The 22,676-nt window shown below is 42.9% G+C and overlaps 1 long non-coding RNA gene across 1 annotated transcript in view; it reads right to left on the reverse strand.

Annotated features, from left to right (window-relative positions):
- The window catches only part of LOC128878463 (uncharacterized), a 62,470-nt gene extending 41,570 nt beyond the window's left edge, over window positions 1–20,900 (reverse strand). The window contains exons 1-2 of the long non-coding RNA XR_008457408.1: window positions 20,758–20,900; window positions 18,787–19,032 (exon numbers count right to left, since the gene is read on the reverse strand). This is a non-coding gene — a long non-coding RNA (uncharacterized LOC128878463). The remainder of the gene's footprint in view (window positions 1–18,786; window positions 19,033–20,757) is intronic.
- Between the last annotated feature and the right edge of the window lie 1,776 nt (window positions 20,901–22,676).

Here is a 22,676-nt window from a genome sequence, read left to right on the forward strand (position 1 = left end):
AAGATACCATAGCTGTATTGACTTTTGTATTATTTTTAAATTCGATGGGAGCACTTCGAAACTGAAACCTGATATCTGAAGTATGCTAACGCGTACTCGAGATGTAAAAAAAAATTGAAATGTCATAGCGATTCCACCCTGCCTACTCGCCCCCGACTAGACATTGTTTGCGCAGACATAACATGAGTCGACATTCCGTTAAAGGAATTCGAACGAATTCATTGCTCGACCCAATGTTTCCCTGGACCATCAGTCGGTCTGCCAGAGGCATGAGAATCGTTGCACAACGAGGGATCACGGCTCAACGATTCCGAGTATGCGTTTGAAATTTCCGATAATGGAGCGCGGTTTCTTCGAGGCTTGTTTTCCTCGCGAGGGAGAATCAGCGATGCCGCAGCCTGACCTTCCTCAGGGTGCAACGTCCCCGCGAGGAAAGTAAAATAAAAGGCTGATAATGGCGTAGAATGACCCCGACAACGACCACGACAACGAGTACGTCTCGTCAGGATTTGTCGCCACCTAAAGCCGCATTCCTGGCCGTGCGTGGTATTCTTTTCGACCGAGGATCCCTATTAGCGGGGAGATTAATTAGGTAATTATTGCAATTTATTTTTCACCGAATGTTCGAGGAATTCAAGCATGGACAGACACGTTTGTCGAGTTGGGAGTGTGCAGTCTAAATTTTGTTAACGGGCTGCAAACACTTTTTTTTAAACGGAAGCTTGGTACTCTTTCTAAAATATTGAAAGGAGGAGAGTTCGAATTATCAACTAGTTCGTTTAACAAACAATGTAAATGAAAACGTCATGAATTAATCGGTACAAACGAAGGTCGTATTCCTCGTTCAGTATTCATTATTAAAATGAAAAATATTGTTATCAGTTTTAATTATTAAAGTACATATCGATCTTTGCCTCAATTAAGCACTCTCGCAAACTCGCATTTACATTAAAGAAATTATGAAGATACTCGCAAACGACAATACCTCGCGACATTTGGCATGAAATTATTCCGAAAACCGAGGAAAGTAATCGACCAATTAATTAAAAAGAAATAAACCGTCTCGCGTAAATACGTTCTCCAAAAAAATATAGATAGCACGCGATAGTGCATTTAAGAAATAAAAACTCATGAACCGTGGTTGAGCAGGTCCGAAAATTGGATGAAGCCACGCGTGTGACACGGTTGTTTGTCCCGGGTTTAAGTAGCCAGGTTCAGCGTTAAAGTCCGCACGTACCCTAAACCCTTAAGCGAACGGTTATCAATTTTGCTCGACGCGCGATGAACAGTCAAGGACGTGGACCTCGTTTGAATATGAATTGCGCCAATTAGGCTCACCTTTATTCCCGGCGCGTCTGTTTGTTCGCTGATTGGTTAGGATTGCAGCGCTGCTTCGCGCGCTTTAAGTCCCGACATTCAATTCTGATCCGAGGTCAGGTCAGATCTTGAAGGGTGACCGAGATCACTTCGAATCGCTCGCTCGCTGATAATTGAGCACCGAGATAAAGCTTCCTCTTCTTTTATTTTCCTATCGCCGTCCGCGAAGAGTTTGTTGAACCCGCGCGATCAATAGGAGCGGATTCAATTGAAACCTACTCGAGTTTGTGCCGTCAAAGCTAAATAACGACGTGTCGAGGATACGGCGACCTCGGACATTTTCGCTGACCCCTTTTCGTATCGTCTTGCGGAACCTCGAAGACTAAGTATCCAGAAAATTGGAGAGTAGCGGAGGAACAGTTTGCGAAAGTTTCAGCGAACAATCTGTTAGTTTGTCGTTGAGAAGGGAAGAGGACTTGTCTGTAAATATTTTCGAAAACCTTTTCTCTACCGTTTGGAATGTAAAATAACGAGACGATTGTTTGTTGAAAAATCATGGAGACAGAAACCATAGAATCCTAAGAATTTCTATTCTAAAATGTCTATATTAAGAATTCTAAAGATTCTGCTAAAAATCAAATAATCAGGAAACGGAAACGTTCTAAGCTTCAAAAATATTATTATGTTATCCTGAGTCCTTTGTAAGGATATTTAAGATACATCGAAGAATCTCTTCTCTTCTCTTTCGAAGATCCTTATCCTACTTTGAACGTTTGAGACAGTTCCTGTGTCACTGTTCGAATAGAATAAAATGAAAGTTGTCAAGCAACCCCTCTGTTTCGAAAACGTTAGTTGCGACGCATTCGTACATCGTTAATAATGGTGGGAAAGTAATCGCATGGCTTTCCGAGGGCTGCGTTTATGCAAGGAGTAAACGTTGTCGAGGATGGCCGCAATGTCCTGTGTCACATTTCACCAACGACCATACGATGTTATTTCCCATTGACGGTGGGAACGACAATCGCGTTTAAAAACCGCAACTTCCCGCAGCTAGCGAATTCGGGGACGTTGTACTTTCCCTCTTCCAACGTGGAATGAGTTCGTTCTGGAATTATGCGAAAAAGCGGCCCTTGCGAAACGCCTCGGCCGATGCGAATTAAGATTGCATAAAATTTAGACAGGCGTGCTCCAAATTGTCGCGAGTATCGTATCTCAGAGTGGCCAGCAACCCTAATTCTTGGTCAAAGTTGCTCGTGTAAATAAAATAAATTCAGTCGGTTCAAACAATCGCGCAAAATAATCCTAGGAAAAAACGGAAAGCTTTTAAAACGATCAATTCCTGGAACGAAAATAAAACTTCCAATTACAGAATAAAATGTTTTCCAGTGAACAAATAAAAATTTGACTGTTCGTCGAATTCATGTGTACGAGTTGGTTTTATTCTAAGTGCATTATTCAAATAAATTGCGTCCATCTTCGTATGGACCTAAGCACGAATAACAACATGATCGAACAACAACGCGAGACGGACTGAATGTAGTTGAACAATAGAGTGTGCCAACAATATGGAGAGAGGATTGGAAGGATTTAACTTTAAGCCATTCGAGGACAACCAATTCGAAATTCTACGTCTAGTTGGTGTTCACGAATAAATGGCAGTATGAATACTGGAGATGTCGATACATTGCGATATTTACTTGGCATCAGCGAACGTGTAATCCCTCGCTGTTGGTTCCACTTTATTGTTAGAGAAACGTCCACCAATTTCCATCGCTATACAAATTTCCACCTCTAAATCCTCGAAAACGTTCGTCTTTTAAATATTCGTCTTAAACGGTATAAATAATTTCAATTTCGATCAAAAAACATTTAAGGTTAAGTAGCAAGTATGATGGCTTTCTTTCACGTTCACAGCGACCCTGAAAGTTCGTAATGCGACACAGGACGTTGCGGTTGATAGATGCCTTCCTTTTACCAACATTTCCGTCTAGACGAATCCCGAACGCTTCCTTAAAGCTGACAATCTGGACGTTGCGGGCAATTAATTGTTACGACGTCCTTGACACTTTGACGAGACACGACATGCATATGATTCCTATCGATTCGTTGTTTTTATTCGCTCTCATTCCTACCACGGATAGATATAAAAAGAATTTACAAGCTGGGAATGTTTAAAAGTGTCCTTGCTGTCTGGTAACCGAGACAAAAGTCCCGATAAACATTGGTCCGTGAACTTTATATTTTTGAAATTAAACCAGGAGCTCGTTACTCGCGAACCAATGAGTTCTCGTTTTCGTTCGTAAATTATTTGATTAGAGAATTTAGTAATAGAATCGTCGAGTTTTCAATCTTCGAGCTTTCAAAATTCTCAAGTTTTCAAAGTCGACGACACAAAAAGCTTGAACAGCCTTTGTTTATAGGAAAGTCGAAGAAGAAACAGGAGTTTCGCGACAACACCTTTCAATGTCAAGCAAAATCCATCATAGGGAACTGTCGAGTCAATATTTTTCAATTACGGTGAAAAGAATGTGACGCGACAAAGGTCAGCTTGATTGCTAGCCGGAGGTCCGTTATAGCAAACTGCATACAATGCGAAGCACAATTCCAAGATATCGATCGTGTCATTCTCTATGCGGTGTCCTTCGAGATGTAGATGGAGATAAACATTACTGAAATATCCTCGACACAGCTGCATAATCGTAAACCGACGTTTCTTAACCAAACAAACTTAAGCATTCGTCATAATCGTTCGTTGCAATAAAAGCGAAAATAATTATTCGAAACAAACGGAATGTACGGAGTTCGAAACCGTCTTGTCGATGTCTACGAGAAATTATTTACAGAAAAACAACGCGGAGAACATTCCTATTGCACAACACTTTGGTTCTCTTCTTTCAAGTACTCTTCGGGTAAAGATGTACTAGACTAAAGACTAGAATAGTAAGTACTGTATTATAATTAACAACAACTACTAATTTATGTATAGAAAATCACATTGGTATTTCTCCACTTCGAGAAAGTACTCGTATCGCTTCGATTGTGCCATTCTTTGGGCAATTCGCACGATCGATCAGCGTAAAAATAGTTCTAGAATACGAATTATAGAAAAGTGGACAACGCAAGTATTCCAGTAGGAAAAAGTATTCACGTTTTTTCTCTGTAAGACGCATTGAAACAATTTTCAAGATCGCACACGTCATCGGAAATGTAGACCATGGTCAGCTCTGACCACAGGATACTCTAACGTACACTTTTCACTGAACGTGTACTTGCTGCTTAATACTCACGGTACGGTACACCTAGACCGATCCGTTCTTGCTTGGGACGTTAATAAGTGAGACGTATCTCGGTAAGAAATGGAGAAAGAACTTGGTCGTCCATGTTGTTTTTCTTGTGACATTAATCTGTGACAACAAGCCGTGACCAATTTTGATTTTACACGGTTTGGAAAACAAACATCAGACGGAGTCCTCTTCTCTATTTATGTTTAAACTTTCACTTGCTCCATATCTCGCCTCCCATTCCATCCGCGCTCCGCAAACAATTTATTACTGAACGCGTTACTTTAATTTTCCAGTCTAAAAAGTGTCTAAGGTACTTTCCCCTCTAAATTACCCTGCAAGTGCAAACCGCCGAGGATCTTCCATTAAATCGTCTCCCTCAGCTCGGAAAGGATAAGAAAAAAACACTGGTATAGACGGAGAAACGAATCTGAAGTGTGTAGAACCGACGGCGCTAATAAAGCAACGAAGTGGAAAAGGAAACGAGAGAAATGTGGAACAATCACGGATGAATAATTAGCTCGCGCTGTCATTGAAGAAAACGGACAAGACTCCAAGGCCGATGAAGGACACCTCTCACGCAGGTGAGAGGATAGCGGTACTCGCAACACGTCACCACGACCTCTTGATTTCTCGATCGAGATTTTTTTTTTCTCGAGAAAACTAGAACTAACGTTACTCGCCGTCCCGATGCCACCTTTGTTTAGACCGACGCGGTCTAAACAAAACATTGTCGGCGATGCAGTTAGCCGTGCCGCAATTAGAACCAGTAGCAATTACTATAATTACATCGTAACGTCTTTGTGTGACGACTGTCAAGATTACGATTGTCTTTCAGGCATGATTGTTTTTATGATGGCAATAATGCGAGCCCGTGCTTGTTTTGCTTGGGAAAATTAATATTTCTCCTGGTCTTAATGAGCAGAGGTTATCTTGAAATAACTTGTTTAAATTTTTGGGACGTAAATCGCGTGTGATTTGTTGGAATTGTAGATAAGATAGAAGTATGTAAAAATTTCATGAAATAGATTAAGGGAGGTTTGGTGAAATTTTGGGAAGGTTTAAACTTCAAGATGCGAAAACAACCACAATTCTATAGGTATGAAGATAATTTGGTATAATAAATTCTATGTATAAGGCATCGATGCCATTCAATATTTTGATCTTTGGGGGATGATGAGACATTGACACAGGGGTGCCATATTTGACCCAAGATACTTTGAAAGCTCCTAATCCAACACTGGTAATCTTCTTCAACAACCTTCTCGATTATTTCTAAACGACTTCAACCCCCTTTCCTTATCCTTTCAAATTGCTGGAAACCAACCACCCAGTTTTTACTTTTATCCATCTCCTGGCTACCCTCGCAGTCAACGAAACGATCTCGAGGAACATTTCCACGGGTCATCTCCAGCCAAAGAAGACCTCATCGGATGAAATCACCGTTTCCTCTCCCGAAGCCGAGCAATCGCCGTGGAAGAATGCAGCCGTGAATGCGCGGCTTCGAATCGGAAGAAGGTCGTTGCATAAAGGCCTGCGTTGGCTCATTCACGCGTGCAACGGCATAACGGATCCCGCGAGAATATTTATGCGATCCGACAATCGGGATTACGTAACGATGAGTAGAACTGGAATAGCGGGAACTGGTCCCCGTGCGATAATTGCGCCGGCTTAATCGGTCGACGCACGCGTCCTTCGGGCAAAAGTGGCCTCAAAAAGAAACTGGGAACGGTCCTCGCCCGAAGGCGTCCTTATGTACACGGCGTCGAAGGCAACACGCTGATAAATATTTGACGGTCGTTGTCGTTCCCAGCCTCCAATTACTATTAGCAACTTCGTCGAATGCCAATCGTCGCAGACACCGATGGTTTTAAGGTAATCCAAGCGCCACCCTTGATATCGTAGGCGACTAAACGAAAAATAACTTTGATACCTTATTCTTGGGTATGGGAGACGCGGATACTACACATCAAAAATTTCATCCAAAGGATCACAGGACCAACACACCTGGATTTTTCATCATTTCGACTTCCATGTCGCTTCCTTACCACACCTGTTTATCTACCTGGAACAATCGCGTTAATGGCGCGGATCATAGCGCGCAGAGGCTAAAGCAAATATCGCGCGTGTCCCCCCTCCACGTCTAACTGAACAACTCCCCCCTCATTGTGTGCAACAAAAGCCTCGTAGGACCTTCGGTCTATACAAACGAGCAGATGTCCTCCGACGCCGCAAATTGTCTTTGTCCTAGTTAGGCGCGTAACTCCCTGCAAACTCCGACTCCGACTCGCCCATTAGACGATGTCGAGCCTAATTCGTTTAAGGCGTCTGATGCGTTTAAGGCGGCGCATGACTACCCTGACACCGCCTCAGAAACAGGCCGATTTAGAAAGATTTGGAGGGACGTGGAATCTGTGGAATGTACAGTATTCAATTTTGTACACGTGGATATAAAAGATGGGGTACACGCGAAGCTCGATGGTCGAATATTTTCTTTTAATATCGCGAAGGTATCCTAAGTAACGATTTTATATCTTGAGACTGAGTAAACCTCGTGAGTTCATAATAGGCGGTAGCACATCGAAGTGAATTCTTGTCAGTAATACGGATATGACGAAACACAAATGAAAATTTTCATCGGGACAACCAGTGTACGTCTAATTTTTGTAATTTCTCTCCTTCTTCTAATAAGCTAACACCATCTGGTGCGCCAGAAAACAACATTTTGTCGGATACTAGGTCTCGGAGTCCTTGTAGCCTGAATGTCTCAGGCAGTAAAACTTTCTTCGAGCTTAATGCGTGTTTAGCGAATAACCATCATTTACTGGGCGGAACGGGACGGCAGCGTGCCACGAAGGGACGATGACGTGTGGTCACTCGACCCTGACTTTATTTATGTTTCCCCATAACGTCAAAGGCAGTTACACACGTGCTACGAAGGCCTCGACTCGCGATTCCTTTGTCTAAGCATTTCGTTCAACTGCTCGAGCCGTAGACCTTGTCGCCATTACACATTCGTGTAACATTGCGATGCATGCGCGGAGGGGATCCCGTTGCATTTTGTTTGTTCGACTCGGCTCTTCGAGGCAACCTTCCATTGTTGCCTCTCTCTTCGCAGACCTGGGTATCGATGGTTTCAGCGAACCAGTGGTAAGGTGAGAAGCTCTATTTATCCACAGGAAGACTGCTTTCAGGTATACAGGGTGTCCCAAAAATGTTGGAGGTCCTTGAAAGGGGTGGTTCGGGAGGTGATTTGAAACAACTTGTTCCTTAGCGAAAATGTTGTCCGAGGCTTCGTTGAGGAGATATTAACGAAAAACACTGACCAATCAGAGCGCGCGTATACCGTTGGAGCGGCCGCGGTAGCGAATAAGCGCGGCCGCCTAGCGCGTAAGCCTACGTTCCACCGGTATACGCCCGCTCTGATTGGTCGGGGTTTTCTATTAATATCTCCCTAACGAAGCCTCGGACAACATTTTCGCTAAGGAAAAAGTTGTTTCAAATCACCTCCTGAACCACCCCTTTCAAGGACCTTCAACCTTTTTGGGGACATCCTGTATACATTTTAATTAGAAAGAATATTCTACGTGCAGTCAATCCCATAAATAGTCCTACCCTCTATATATATCGAAGAAATTTGACTAAATTAAATAATAGATTTGATATTACCAAATGAATTTTTCATTAAAATATATATATACGAATAAGCTTATACATACATATATTTATATATACATCAACATATTTATACAAACATTTTGGAAACACCGAACTTACCACTTAATTTAAACACTTCAATAGACACAGAAGCATTTATGGGACTGACAGCATATTTAATATTGGCTACAAGCATCGAGCATGAAAAGCGAAGAATCGAGTGTCGAATCGATGACGACTGGATCTGTTCGACCAAAAGAAAAGTAAATCGACGATCCGTCTCGATTAGTGACGCGTTGGAGAACCGATACGTCAATTACACTTGCATCTGGCGAGCAAATTCAGGCGTTTGAGGACGACTAGCTATCGGTTGACATCCAGTCGAACGCGCATGCATAATGCGTTCCATTGAACGTAATCAACTAGGAAACGCTTCGGTGAACCTTGGAAACCGACCTTGACTCACGTAGGAAAGAACGTTCGATGTGTGAACGATCCAACACGCGTGCGCAACGCGCGCGAAACATTTTCAGAAACGCGCATCAACGCGAGAACGGAGTAATTATCAAACGTTTAATCGTCATCGAACGAAAGTGCATTCGTCGAAACGAAGAAAACTTGTTTGCATAGCCATCGATGGACGACGTACGCCATCCATCATATAGATTAGGTAACACCAATCGAACGATGATAGAAAAACAGTCTGATCGAGTCTTTCTCGTTTAAAGGGACTGGACGGACGAATTGCTCCAAAGTAAAATGTTTGAAAATTAATTACTACCGAAAACAAGATCGTTGGTAAATGGAAGATGAAACAAACATTTGTACAAAGCAAACGAATCAACCAAGATTGTCCTCTCGGTTATGAGGTTCGGTAGCGTCTAAATATAGGCACCACGTATCGAATGCACATTGTTTAAGCAACCTCCCTAATAAACTACTTCCTCTATGACTTTCGTGCTTTCCTCTTACGACGGAACGAACCGTCGACCTCCGTGACAATGATGCCGTCATTTATGATCCCTGACGTCAGTCTGTCTTTGCATTTATCATCCCACTTGAAATATCAGCTTACGCCAGCGTATCGTTGTTCAGAGGAATCATACATTCGAAAGCAAGCTTATCCCCATCCGCTGATCGATCAACGTTTCCTTTAGTTAAAGACCTCGCACCCGAGTTCAAGAAAATATAGTATAAGAATATAGTTCATTCGACACTTTTATTCCTAGGCGTGAGATAGCCTACAGCAAAGTACCAAGAGGTGACAGTCTCTACGCAGCGTTCAAACGCTATATCGAATCGGAAACCCACACGTGAAAAGCTGCGTCTAGCCTGGTGCCCAAGCTTTCTCCGTATCGAGGTCTGTCGTTTTACTAGGAAGTCGCTAAAACAGATTTATCACTGTCGTTCCACGAAAGTAATAATTCCCTGAGTCACTGATTACCGCGGTGCGCCGCGTGGACAAAAGCTTTCGTGGCAGTCTCACCTACGCAGAAAGGATTTCTCCCGCGGAAACGAGACGGAAAAGAAGAAGGAGACTGCGTTCACTTTCTCGTTTCACGGGGGCAAACTGTGTCGCCTGAAACCGGGTCGTCGGGAATATCGCAGAGAAAGTGAAAGTACGATCGAGCAAACCTCCACAGCGATCGTGATGCAGCTGCTGCTGGCTCGAACGATCCAGTGGATCGGGGATCCACCGCGACTACTCGCTCGGGGAACCAACGTCCAGAGGGCAGCACTTCTTGACGGTGTCCTAGCCTTTTACAGTCTGTCCTATGTTTACCTTAATAAACAAACAGCTTCAACCTATCCGTAAAGGCATTTCGTAAAGTCATTTTCTTGTTCGTTTAATAGAGTCAGTTAATTCTAGCGCGATATGTGTAATTATACATTTGAATAACAAATTGTAGTCAAGTATCCATTTTAAGGAATTTTGATACACCTATCTTCATGAAACGTACTTGAATATCATAGACGAGTGAGTATCATCTATGCAAACTTTGGACTATTTTCTAACTATCCCGTATCTAACCTTCCCATTACAATCTTTAGCAACTCTGTACTTCTTATTCGGCGCCCTGTTTGATGCACACTAGGTTTCCTTATTTCAGTAAACCAGGGCCTCCATAAAATACGATTAAGACTCTCTACACGTTAAGTAAGAAATTTCTAAACCAAAAAAACAATTTACTTTTCCCAAAAATACCCCATGTGCCTGTTGCACGTGTAACGATGCCCCGATGAACCATCCAATATTTCCACTTTTCAGACCGCAGTCAAGGGTCGAGGGCCCGCTCGACCGTTGAATATGAATTTTACAAAACAAAGAATGTTTCGCTCTGTTTGAATATCGAAAACCCGTTTCTATTTTTCACGCCGTGATTAAATATCGGGGACAGTCGAAAACGACGAACAGCGCCGGGTCGAGTAAGAATTTTGTCCATTTTCGATTCCGAAAGATGCCGGCGTAAACCTGCGGCGAAAACTTTTACATTCGGTTAAGTATCACGGGCGAAAGCGAGCGAGCGAGGAATCGGCGACGAATTTCAATAGTGTATCATTCCATAAGCTTTCCCACACGCGGCGTCGACTTTCGATTTAGCCCCGTGTCTCGCGGTCCTCTCCTCCCAAAGAGAAAGACCGCGTTGCTCCGCTTCCACTGTACCTCCTCTGACCTATTCACCCACTTCGCGTTTAGCTTATTCCCCTCCCTATTGTTCGCGAACAAACAATGAGCCCGAAGGAATTCGTCCCGACGACGGCTCGCACGAATTCTACTTTCGACGAACGCAAACAAGGTCGAGAGATCGTTTTCCTTGCCGACGACCCATCGGCATGCATCAGTCCCGTTCGCGCGCATGAAACTATTTGCGGAATCGCGCAGAAAGTGAATCGAACCGTGGAAGGTGGTTGCCGGGCGACTGAGACGCGGAGGTCTTTGAAAAATCGACGAATCTGTGTTTTCCGTTCGGGGAAACTCCAAATTTTACGAATCCTATGGGTGAGAGGGGCATAGGTAATGAAATTTCGTTTATTCGGGGCGGGTGCAATCGCGTTCATAATAATTAACACGTTCGATACGATATCGTGGCCTTTCATCACGGATCTGCTGGTCGAACTCGTCGTTAGTTTTATTTGCCTTATACGTGACGTTATCGATCGTTTGAACAGCATCTAATTACTCGATCGTTCATTAGTACACAGTTAGTCGGAACAGATTACTTAACGATTAATAGGGTCGCGTCTGAGGCAGGATCTGCTTGGTGAACTGAGGGAAATCTGGGACGAAATAGAGTAATGTGGCGTTAGCTGTTTTATTTTGATTTTCTTCTTGATCCTCGTACAAATTACGGTATTTTCGCTCGAAAACATATAAATAAATATTCTAGCAATTTCAGACAAGCTAAACAATGTATAAATGATTAGGTTCAAGGTAATCAAATTAAAGGTTTATTTAATCCAACGTATAGATTCTTTCTACGATCAGAAAAGAGTGTAGAATTAATTCACTCATTCATTTATCTGAATAATTAATTTCACGATTGATCGAACGTACATTTTCAACAAGAAGACAATTTTATCTCTCACCGAGCACAGCGCAGGGAATTCCCGTTCGGTCTAATAATAAATTCCAATTGAAAGTCCATCCCCTCGTCGGCGAAAGTTCGTTCCAGATCGATAGGAGCGATAGCTGAGTCGAACTAACAATCCTACCTCTATAAATATATTTTCAGTGAGACGTAGATGCCGGCTGACCTTTAACCTCGAAAGGCAGACGGCCTAAAACCAGAGTGCTATAGAACCCGCGCGAGGAGACAGTTCGGTGGCATATATTTCGGGGTCGTGACCCACTTTAGCTCTTCGAGGCGTGCTTACCACGTCCCTGTTCGATCCCTTGCGAAGGCCACGAACCGACGGAATAATACGTCCGATATCAGTCCGAATAATACATCTCGATACGCGCACCAGATTCGAATCGCTGGCTCCGCCGTCGCATAATACAGTCTTTGTGTTACACGAGCATCGACCTCTCCGTCTGTGCTCGCCTAACCGTTTTCTACCATAGCTCGTTCGACTGACCCCATTACGCTCACGCGACAAAATTCAGAACCATTATTTCGAACGCTATTTTTCTATTTAAAATTATATTTTTCTAATTGAAATATCCTCTATTTAAACGAAACATTCCGTCGTACAACTAAAACCTGTTTTCATTTTCTAGACGATCATTTCTATCAAACAGAGTCAGGTGGCCTCCATTTGGAGCACTTTTATTCGAAACGATTATCTTTACCATTCCCTCTATAATCTTGCTTTATCTAATTTCAAAATTGAACAAGCACAGTTCAAAGACGATCCTATTTTCTTTTCGACAAGATATCATCGTAACTTCCCAAACAAATATTTCTCTCAACTACCCCCTTGAGCCCACCGTGATCTAACGATAAACGCAGAAATTTCTTGCGGGACGATCGTCGAAATAAATAGCAGTCACGTTAATGGCCACGAGTCGAGGGCGTCCATCCTGGCTCGAGATCGAAAACGGAATTTAGAAGAGAATGCTTCCATCGGCCGTAAAAACGTCAAACGCCGAAAAAGGAAGGAAGCAAAGGTCGCATCGATCGATGCTAACTGACGTCTGTTCGCAAAACCGACCGCGAGGCATGCGGGGACGTTTTCCGCTTTTACGAGGCTACGAGCGTGGCCCTCGCGTGCCTCCTCGTGCCCGCCATTTACGGGTTTATGCATTTACGATTATTGACACGGGCCTCGATTGCCCGGCCATAATTGCGAGTGTCTGCCTGCAACGCGGTGTATATTCGATTTTACCACCGTTCGTCGGAGCCCCTCCGGCAACCCTGGGAAACGCTGCACGCGTTCCTCCTCGCCATTTAACACCGTTGGTCGCCATCTTCGCCTCTGGTGGCTCACGCTTTCCCTAAACTAATTCCGACGAATCAATTTCTCGACACTTGAAAAATTCTACGAAAATGTTATTATCGCCGTTAGAAATGGTACATTCTGGATGCTGTGATTCGAAAGTATCGCAAAGTGATACTTGGACATGGAAAACTGAAACGACTAAACGCGACATGCATCTTTTCTAATAAACGAGAAAATGTCCTGATACACCGATACGCTATCCTACTCGTCAAAGGGTTAAAGAACATTCATTTCTTGCGAGACATATGCTCCATTCAAGGATGGCGAACCTATTCGTAGACAACAGTAGAACAGTACCGGTACACGCTTATACCAGACAGGTACACACAAAACAAGTTCACGAGGTCGTCTGTTGGAAAGAAAAGGCGGGAATTCTTTGCGTCCCCTGCGACCCAGAAACCCGATTCTTTCTTCCTCTCATTTTTCCTGATCCGCGATCGTAGGTGCGCGCACGAGGGCCTCGTTAGTGAAAGTTACCTTGGCACCACGGAGGGGGAGAAAGTGAAAGCCGTTTCCGGGATAAGCATGCTGAATTGAGCTTGAAATTGTATCGAGGAGGCGGACTGATATTAATGGCCAGCCGATTACACGATTCCTGTCCATCCGCGCCGGTATTTACGATGTCTGGAACGAACGACACGCCGCGTTCGAATAAAAAGGGTTATATTTTCGACACTGGCCGAGACTACGGTTTTAGATTCGAGTAATCATTCTCGATAAATCGGATAACTAACAGAGGGTAGCGTTATAGGATAACCACTTTCACTAAGGAAATTCCTAATTTTTCATCTCGTGTTAATTCCTTTACTTCTGTGTTTATATTTAAGATTCTAGTATGACAAATTGTTTACGTAAGAAATCGCTGTGCCTACAAAACGAAGGTTAATCATAGGAATTTTAAATACCAAAAGAAACACTAATATTTTAACGTAATCCTAGAATAATCTCTACGCTATGATACAATTAAAATCGAAACTTTACGTGCTTCTCATATTTTGATTTCACCTGTGAACAGTATCAAATTGAATCCACTACAAAAATGTTAGATAAATTATCGAATTCCGTGGATAGTCGTCGGTGAATGACTCGATTATTTTTGTCACGCTACGCATGAATTCCGGCCTATTGTGCGATTTTTCGACCAGTCGTATTTTTCGGCTGGACGAAACGTCGAATGCCTACGGTGTACTATTTCAAAGCCGGTCTACTCGCATTGTGATTTTAACGCGATGATAAATCTGGTCCCTGGCCGATGGAGTAATTACGGTAGAAAGTGTGACAACGCACACCCTGTATTACCAGTTTAGCGACGTTGCACCGTTGAAATGGATTTATGTAACTATGGAGGAGAAAAGAATTTTATGTCGAAAGGGTGGGCTGATATTAATGTCGGCACGATCGCCGCGGGTTTATTTCCGCCTGTGTTCGCAGGTATTTTTGGTCAATGGCTCGCGAAGGTATTCAAACGGTTGCAGTTGAAAGTACCAATGGACAGGATGTAGATCATACGCCGAACACGATACGAAATATTGCCGTAACTATAATAAGACAACTGCCGGACGAGATTAGCGTCCCAGTTATCGACACAGTTTCAGGTTTATGTTTTCCTCTACATTATAATACGCGACTATAGATCATGCCGTAACTATGGAATGATATCTTTTAATTTGTTTATAGCAGGTTCTATACTTGACATTTTCCATTCTTAATTCGTGCACGAAATACTTTAATTTATCTATTTACCTTTCTCAATTATTTTAAATGACTCGGTGAAAATCCGAATAGATATAGAAATCTATATTCTTCGAAGAGGAAGCATTCCCTTACAATTCGTTTCATCTCGGCTCCCGTGCTACCTACTTTAAATCGACAATTTTCGACGACCGCGAAACAAATGGCGAAATTTCTCAGCGAGCCACTTCCTGCGCGGCGCGAAAAAAAAAAGAAGCAGGAAGGAAAAAGAGTTCGTACCTTCTGCGTTGGTTTCCTTTCTCGAAACTCGAACACCGAGTATACCCAGCGTGTGTTCGCTCTCGAAAAGGGAAAGGAGACTCGAAAGTGGAACACGGCCAATGGCACGATGACCTCCTGACACACATTTCCCGCTCGTCTCAACGAAAGTGAAAAGAATCGTTCGTTTATAGCTGGCCGAGATTTACGACCGCCTGTAACTGACGAATTGTATTTCATCCAATTACTTCGCATTCAACGAGGAGAGCGTAAAACGGTCAATTTCCCCAACGCGTGACGGACGCCGGCGAAATACGATTATTGCACGCGAAAATCACAGACCCTTCCGAGCTCGTTCCTGTCGTCCCGTGTAGCCACTAGCCATATATTTACCCGCGCTGGCTTTTACGAGGCTCTTTACTTTCCTCTGTTTGATCCTTTGTCTCCTCGATAAGCTACGTTACAAAACATACAAACTCTCAAATAGTTTTCTATTATACCTCCGATGTAAGTGGTAATATACAGTATCGAGTGACGGCATATTTATTCATCCAGATTTTACAGTCTTCTGCGCGTTACGGGAAATAATAAATTCGACTTTTTCCGTCTGTTTTTGCACGATAACGTGTTTAACGTTAGAATACTATGTACATCATCGCGGAGAAATAGCCACGAATACTTATTAATTGCTACGTGATATCGATTGATCGAGGACAGATTAAAAACAGAAGACAGAGGAAACCGTTCGAATAATGGAACGAACACCACGAGGACGTTTACGTGGCCGAAATTTTCGGTCGTTTTCACTCGGGACAAATGGGCCACGAGAACCGTGAAATCGGGCTCGGTTCCCAGCGTGAATCGATCTGAAATTTAAGGTAAGAAACCGCAGCGAGGTCTGTCGAGCACTCGGTGCGGTGAAAACTCGGTTTCGAGAAGTCGCCCTTGGAGCCTCATGACTTTCGTAAACATCTCTAGAAAGTCGCGCTTTCTCTGGAACGAAGACGACCCTTGACGAATCATCCAGATTACCTTGGCGGACCCTCGCCTTCGCCAAGGATGTTCAACGGAAAAGCGATCCCGAACTGCCTTGGGCAAAGATGAACAGACGAACAGAAGGGAAGTCCATGGACTTTGAATCGTGATGGATGTTCTCTCACGAAAATGAGAATGTAAACGGAGTAATAATACTCGCTTTGGGGATTGATCGAACACGTGGAAAGGAAGATGAACGTCTTTATTGATATGAACACCGAACCGAGAGCTCCAAAGATTTTGGGCTTTTTAATTTATATATGAATTTTTGTCGTCGGGTCAAATAGAAAAATCTCAATTTTTTATTATTTTTCTCTACGCTCTTCGCTAAATGCAATTACATCCAGTTCGATTTATCGATGGAATGACAGAATAGTTACGATATTCTTCTTCTAACCTCGTCATACTTGTGATGTTAAAAAAAAAATGTGCATTTAAAAAAATAACATTTACAAGTAACGAACACAAAGGTGTCAATACTGTTCAGTTCGTATTAATTGTAAGTACGTTCGACTGTTCCGGTAGTATGACAACTTTTTCCAACACCGTGCAGTAAAGGTTCAATCGAAAGTCAACGAATGAAGAAAACCAAGAAGCAATGATGCGTCTACGGTTCGCGTGCGAAACCAATTTTGGAATTGATGATAGTCCTTGGTCAACAAAGAACCAGCGCAGTATTGGGCTCGAATTACTCTAGCCCTGCTTATTGTCCCGATATCCTTGGCTCCGTTTTTAGCCTGAAATCGCGGGCATAGGTGCACTTTGGCCTCTGTTTTACACAACGCGCGCTCACACGTTAAAGCCGGCACATCAACCACTTGAGTAAACGAGCACGTAACTTCGTTGTTCTAACAATAACCGTGGCGCGCACACGGAAATCGAATCGACTTCGGTAAACTGGAATAGCACGTCAGGCTTTTTCGCCTGCTCCAAAGATCGCGAACCTACTCCACCCGGCTCTGGACATTATATATTCATCGCGAACTATAAGCGTTGATTCGACTATTACCTTTGGTAATTTTAGTTTGGAATTAAGGTTCGAGGATGGCGATCGAAGTTCATGATCATCTCGAGGTCGTAGCATTGTCAGCTGAGGTCGTAGCATTGTGAGTTGAATTTCATTTTGTGTCAGTTATTGTTCTTGAATGTGTCGCAGCTAAAACTGAAATCGAAAGGAAGTACAACGAATGTCATAACAATTGGCTAGCTTTCCAAGTAACCACCAAGTTTCTCGAAGTCACGTTTAATAATAGACATTTTCAGACGGAGTTCCGTATGTTCTATCGGTCTGGATGACGACGGTTCATTCAGAAAGCTGACTATTTCCGGTGCAAGGGTATCCCGGTACGACATGGCGTGACTTTCGCCACTGACTACGGTTATTAATAACAACTATATAACAGGTTGACCTTGAATGGAACCGATATGTGTCGACTAATTTGAACGCTAGGAAGGAACGCCTGTGTGGAAGATGTATAGGTCGCGAACGATTTTAGGATCCACGTACCGTCCTTTTCTTTCGACATAGGTTTACATACAAAGATAAATTCTTTCAAATATATATATTTCGTTCGAATCCTACTCGTGACGTTCATTCTATCGAAAAGGTGAAATTTTAATTGTAGAATATTTTATTCTGTGGGTGATTTAGACTGTAATCTTTGTACTACAAGAAATTGAAATTTTGTAAAGAAATGAATTCGAGAAGATTACACGTACAAATATAGAAAAATGTACGGTCGGTAACCCTACCAAACACTACTGTGAGCATCGGCAGCGATCGCACACTGACTGCAACGAAGCGACTGTGACACGAGCCTGCAGTCATCGAGCGTTTTACGAGCTATTGTTCGAAACGTCGTGCAGCTTATAAAGCAATCTGCCTGTTGTCGATCGGGAAGCGTTTAGAGGTCTCGGATGCTTCAAAAGAGACATGATTTTCGTTTGCGAATAAAGTCGAAGGACGAGCTCGGGGAATTTTTACGACGATTCGCCCATAAATCACTCGTTTTCAAGGGAAAAATTCTATCCGGACTCGAGGTCTTTTAAAGGAAATGATCACTTCAATGGAAACACGAACAGTAAAGCGTTGTTCAAAATGTCGATTATAAGACAGTCCGTTATCAAAAGGAACAGGTGAAGATGGTTTGATGTCATCGGTGTGAGATGGGGACATTATCAGAGCTACCATTAGGCAAAAACGTGGCAAATATTAATATTTTTGTGCTAGCTATGACTTAATACGTCATTTACCTAATCGTTTATTCCCCGTGCCACCGTCCATCTAATTTATTAGGTTTGTAAGAATCGATGCGAATATTAATTAATTCATACTCATTTTCGAAACGTAAAATGTATCGGTACTCGTGTGCCCGTCGATCAACTAAAAATTCTTCCAAATTCCTAAGAGTGACCTCTCGAAGAATGGTTCCAAGATTCTCGAGTATCAGAGTCGATTAAACGCGACAAAAGAACAACTCAAGGATTTTTCGTTTTGGCCTTTAAAAAAATGTTCATTTTCGCCCCGAAGGATTTTGTTCTTCGCGCGAAGAGATGACAAAGAACGAGGAGTAACGGCGGCCGTAAATCATCTTCCACTTACCCTTCGACCTCCCCCCGAAATCCATTACGACATTTCAGGGCCGAAACTTTGTCAGTATTCAAGGCGTAACGGTCCACGAGGTGTCGTAAATTCCGAGCAGTCAAAAGAGGACGACATGATGTTTTCCCAGTTTCAGGTGTAGTCGATTATGAGAGAAAAGTTGAGGTCGTAAACGTTTGCCAGTCCGTTTCTCGGGGTCTTTGTGACGCTTTCGGAAAAGGCAAGCCGTTGGAGACGACCGACAGACTGAAAACAGATTTTCGAAACGGTGTTTAACTTTCTGTGGGTCGATGATGGGCAAGAATTAATCCGTTATTACGATTAGTACATAACTCATTATTACACCGCGGATCTTTATGCAAAATCAAATTTTCGCGAACGCGCCTCCGAAAATTGAACCTAAATAGGAATTTATTTTATTCTGCAAATATTATAACGCGAACTTTACTTTCAATCTTTTTTATATTCTTGCATTTTGTAGTTTCTTGCACGTTCAAATTTCCTATGTATAAATGCATAAAGAACCGCGGTCTACTCATTATTAACGATAGTTGAATAATCAGACCAGACATGCTCTGAAAGATTACAGATGATTGATTAAAAATGTGATTCACGATTCGTTGATCGATCATTACGAAAGTGATCACAAAATAGTAATCAGCGTCCAACTCTTCTCTATTAGTCTCCTCGTCCTCGAAGAGACCTTGCAAAATAGAAATATCCGATACATCGTTGAGTCTTTGCTATGTTCTATCACGTCCAGCAATAATAACTTAATTTAAAAGTCTGCAAGTATTAAACTTTATCAGCTGTAAGTATTCTAAACACGCGTTCCAAGTTCTAAGTGTCGATTGGCAACACCGACCGTCGACATGTCGGTTCCAAAAAATTCGTTCAAGTATTCTAATCTCACGTTTTCAAAGTATCTATCTTTCTGCATTTTTCTAAAGACTGGAATAGTATTTTCTCTAGACTGGTGGCTTTCGGTTGCGAGCACACTGTTGGTAAAGAACGCTACGGTTTCGGCGTCCTGCGGTTTTAACGAGATCGCTATATTTGTTCCACCGACTATATCCGTCTTATTTTCTATCCTACAGCTCCACGAAGGTCGAGCCGCGTCTATCATTCAGTAGCTGATCTCCTCGTCGTGCTCAGTTTCCCTGTTTCCATCTCTGTCTGTTGCCTCGTTCTCCCTCCACCGAAGTGCAGTTCGCGGAGCTTGCTTGGAACAACAATCAAACGCGGAAAAATTCTTGACAAGGCCGTGGATGTCAAGGACGCCTCGCTCGTTCCTCTCGCACCTGACTTCCTCTCGCGCGCTATAATGATCGATCGCCACTGAATGATCGTTGAGGATTCTCCGTTCAACCAAAATAGCGATCGATCTGACGTTCGACTAGCTGATAATAATAGGCCGAAGACTGCTGGTTTTTTGGCGAATAAATCAAGGGAGGGTCTCTGGTATTCTCAGCAATATAAAATATCTGCGACCTCTATCACTGTATCAGACTGTATTAGAAGAATGTACTCGACCTCTCGAAAGCTGATGTTCCGTTAAAATCCATAATTGATTCCCGTTTCGGTAGGTGCGCGTTTTTCCTGCATCAAGTATCGTTAACGATCGGAAGTTTCGCATTCCTGCGACGCCAGTTTCGTAAGCATAAGCGCCATCGCTCGTTATTCTTCCTTTGTTCCACTGCGACATCCATCATAGCGTGTTCCACGTTCGCGAGAGCACTTTTCATGCTAATTAAGATCGGAATTTCTTGAAGAAGAAGAAGAAAAAAAAAAAAAGGAAACCATTCGATCGATCGTACACCGCTGTGATCCACTGGAAAATCACCCAATTGCCACTAATAACGTGCCGATTACGAGGCTTGTTCATCGTTACATTTTAGAACGACGATGAACAAACAGTCCCAATTATCCTTTGCTTGCATTTATCCGCGAGAAGCATCTAGGATTACGTACCTAATTTTCACCTCGTTTTTTCCGTCGTCGCAACCGTGATTTTCCATCGCGAATCCTCGCGACCTTGGCGATGCCCCTACGCGACTTACACGAGTCCACGCTGACGTGCACTTTGCGCATACACTGCGCAGAGGTCACGAGGACGTGACGTGTCGAGCGATGCATGAATACGTACACACGACCACGTGGTTTCACGTGCGTCAACAAAAATCACTCGATGCGCGGCGCGGAGAAACTGTCGCGGAAACGTTGGTCGTCAGCTGATCAAAGACGCCGCCATGTACCATCCGCAATTGGACGAAATGGACGTTGCGCAACGGAGATCGTGATTGCGTTATTCGCCGATCGTCGAACGAACGACTGAACCTCCCTGGATGTAAAGGATTTGTTCGAAAGAGGCTTCGACGTTTTATTTCTTTGAACAAACACGAACGGAGCGGAGTTTTGTTAAGAAACAGAATTCTGAGATATCTGTTCTTTTCGGCTGGACGTTCGGAGGATGTCGGTACAAAAATATGAGAAAGTAACGGATGCAATCCGGAAAATGGCAGGTCTCGACGTTCAATCGCCGAAATTGCTCCGGATTTCTACTCTACTTAGGAGTTACTATCCGAGTTTCGATGCACTTTATCGGCCACCGCGAAACGAGAGTTTTTAGATGGCATAAGTTTGCAGTTCTGCCCCTCACCCCCTCTCCCCCCGCCGCCCCCACCTCCTCTCTATGTATCGATACATTAGATTGAAATATTTTGTCGGCGCTTTTCCTTCTTGCAAGGAATTACGTAAGGAATTACTGAAGTTTTATTAACATTTGAAAAGCAATAAATAATTGTATTTACATCGGGATACGGGAACAGGTCAGCTAAATTTATCTAATCTTCGTTCGAATAACGTTTACTGTTCGAAACCTTGGAGTATTAGACGTTAGCTATCAATCGAAGAGGGATAGGTCGAGGGAACCGATTCTCTCGCCGCTAGATAGTTATGCGTTGGAAACAGTGAAAGGAAAAAGTATCATCGATAAAATCAATAATGCATTTATAAACAAACGATCGGGGTTCGCGTCACTTACTCTGGCTATTTTATATTTTCTTGTAAATTTACATTATACAGATAGAAATTGAGAAACGGGAACTCGAATAAAACTACGAGAAGTAAAAATAAATAAAGCATACGCAGTCTGTCCCATAGTTATTCGTAACCTTCGCGTCCATTAGAGGAACTCGTCCGAATTAAACGATAGTTTGATGTTTCCGAATTAATTTTGCATTATAAATATATATATATATATATATATATATATATATATATATACACGCGTGTACAATTTATTCGTGTACGTATTCGTAATGAAACACTTATTTGAAAACATCAAACGTACCATTTAATTCGGACAAATTTCTTGAAAAAACACAAAGAGTACGAATACCTTAAGTATGACACTCGACTTTAATTATTTACACGAGACCGTCCTCGTAATTCTCAAATATCAAAAACCTCTATCGCTATCAAATACGAATTCCTGTACACTTTTTAAAAGATACGATCTGACGCAGCTGACGACGTTTATCAAAGTGCAAACCCCGTCGTGAACTTTCGTCATCGAGCCTGAAGTCGGGCTGCTCCGATAAAACGGAAGCGTACACCGGCTGGTGAATCGTGCGTACTCGTGTAAACACGCGTAAATGGTTAGAACGCAGCGAGAGGAGCGTACATATGTACACGTGCGAACGTTCCACGTGCATAGAATCTTTTCCGTATTTATAGATACGCCCCGGCTCGGGATTTCGGGTCGATAGCCGTGACGTCAGTGGATCACACGGCCAGGGAGAAAAGAACGGAGGGCAGAGAGGGGAGGAACGCGATAGAGGGAAAAGAGAAGGAGACCGTTTGTTTATGGAGAGCGAGGAGAACAGAGA

The sequence above is a fragment of the Hylaeus volcanicus genome, chromosome 6, assembly GCF_026283585.1.
Source record: "Hylaeus volcanicus isolate JK05 chromosome 6, UHH_iyHylVolc1.0_haploid, whole genome shotgun sequence".
In the NCBI taxonomy this organism is placed as follows: Eukaryota; Metazoa; Arthropoda; class Insecta; order Hymenoptera; family Colletidae; genus Hylaeus; species Hylaeus volcanicus.